This window comes from Nicotiana sylvestris, chromosome 9 (assembly GCF_000393655.2).
Source record: "Nicotiana sylvestris chromosome 9, ASM39365v2, whole genome shotgun sequence".
NCBI lineage: Eukaryota > Viridiplantae > Streptophyta > Magnoliopsida > Solanales > Solanaceae > Nicotiana > Nicotiana sylvestris.
Genome location: NC_091065.1, coordinates 9,578,931 through 9,581,012, shown reverse-complemented (window position 1 = coordinate 9,581,012; position 2,082 = coordinate 9,578,931). Strand labels below are relative to the sequence as shown.

Genomic DNA, 2,082 nt, shown 5'->3' with positions numbered 1-2,082 from the left:
TAAAAATTATTTTTGTCTTTCTTAAAGTTTGTATCTAGTTATATCGTGCCATATAAAGTGAAATTGATGAAGTATTATGATTTATCTTTAATACTAACGTTCTCAAATTGCATAATTAATTTTTGTACTTAAAAAGTCACTTTAGTTAGCTTTCAATTAGGACAACTAATCTTACTTTCGTCATAAAATTTACACATTTGAAAATTACAACAAATGTTATTTCAATCACCACAATTTGGAATTAGGATAGCGAAACAAGTAGCAAAATAACATGATAATTTTTTTTTTTGGGGGGGGAGGGGGTTGGCATTGAAAATTTAATAGCTCCTTTTGGTGTAGAATAAAGGTAGTAGCACAAACGTAGTACAAATATGTTATTTGAATATTTCAGTAGAAATTTGTCAATAAGTTTGTAAGAGAAATGAATATTGTAACTTGCTCGAAAATGAAGGACATCTTTGGTGCGGGAATAGATACTTCATCAACAACAATTAATTGGGCCATGGTCGAAATGATGAAGAATCCAAGTGTTTTTTTCCAAAGCTTAAGCAGAGGTAAGAAAAATCTTGAGAGGGAAAGAAACTTTTGGTGAAATTGATGTCGAGGAGTTCAAATACCTAAAGATGGTCATTAAAGAAACTTTTAGACTCCATCCTCCACTACCTCTTTTGCTTCCAAGAGAATGTAAAGAAGAAACAGACTTAAACGGCTACATTATTCCATTGAAAACAAAAGTCGTGGTTAATGTTTGGGCAATGGGAAGAGATCCAAAAAATTGGGATGACGTAGAAAGCTTTAAACCTGAGAGATTTGAACACAACTCTATGGATTATATTGGTAATAGTTATGAATATATTCCCTTTGGTATCGGAAGGAGAATTTGCCCTGGAATATCATTTGGTTTAGCAAATGTTTATTTTCCACTGGCTCAACTGTTGTATCACTTTGACAGGAAACTCCCTACTGGAATCAATCCAAGTGAACTAGACTTGATTGAGGCGGCTGGAGCAGCATGTGCTAGAAAGAATGACCTACACTTGATCGCTACTCCTTATCAACATTGTCAAGAGTGATCTCATGGCGTCAAACCTTTTCTCAAAAGAAGAATCTTGCATTTGAATTTCCTTGTCAACCCTACCATTGTACTTTCTCCCGTTGGTGTTTACTTATTTATAATATTTGTGTCCTTTTTCATATATAGATATATCATTATAGCTTTACACACAAGCTGTCAAATAAGATTTTCTGTTGTTTTTATATTTTGTAATGCAGTGACATGCTATCCGTGTGAACTAAATATACTTACTTACATCCCTCCATTATAAAGAAGAGATACTAGAGGGATGCCACAGGTCCAACACTCCTATAGGGAGGGTAATGGCATTGCGGGAGCTTTGGCATGTTGTAGTTTTTGATAACCCTCCACCCTTTTTATTACCGCGCTTACTTTTGGACTCGCAGGGGATTGTAACTCTACGTTCAGCCCTCTCTTTGTAATCCTTTATTCCCGCTTCAATAAATAAAATGCCTGGTTTTAGTAACCAAAAAAAAGATAATATGATGATTAGGTTTTAGTAACCAACAAAAAGATAATATGATGGAATCATCATATTTTGTTTTGTGTATTGTTGATCTTGAGCTATGTGAGTTTTGATGAATAACAACGAAAAGTTCTTGTCAGTTACTGTTGCCCAAGTAAAGGTGAAGTTTAAGGAACTCAGATATGGACCAGGTCCATCTTGTGAAACACAGTTATGATACATGTGAGATGCACGTGAAGGAGACAAACCTAACTTATCAGAAGTGATATCTCCTGATCATGATCGAAAATGTTGCATATTGGATAATGAGAAAGACTCCATACACAAAGAGAACACGATTTAGGAAAAGGATAGAGTTAGAGTATGAGATGAACTAGAACTCTTCCACCGTGGAAGAGTAGCATCAGTATCCTAGTCAATCTCTAATTGCTAACTTCTTAAATATTAATGTTATTCTCTTTTACAGGTAATGCACATAAGCAGAAGTTAAACGTGAATTGAGAGCAAAATAGCAAGGAAATTTTGCAAGTAATTTATATGT

At 34.3% G+C, this 2,082-nt stretch overlaps 1 pseudogene; it reads left to right on the top strand.

Moving 5' to 3' along the window:
- Nucleotides 1-373: 373 nt before the first annotated feature.
- LOC138877079 (premnaspirodiene oxygenase-like) lies at nucleotides 374-1,342 on the top strand (annotated as a pseudogene).
- The last annotated feature ends 740 nt before the right edge of the window (nucleotides 1,343-2,082 follow it).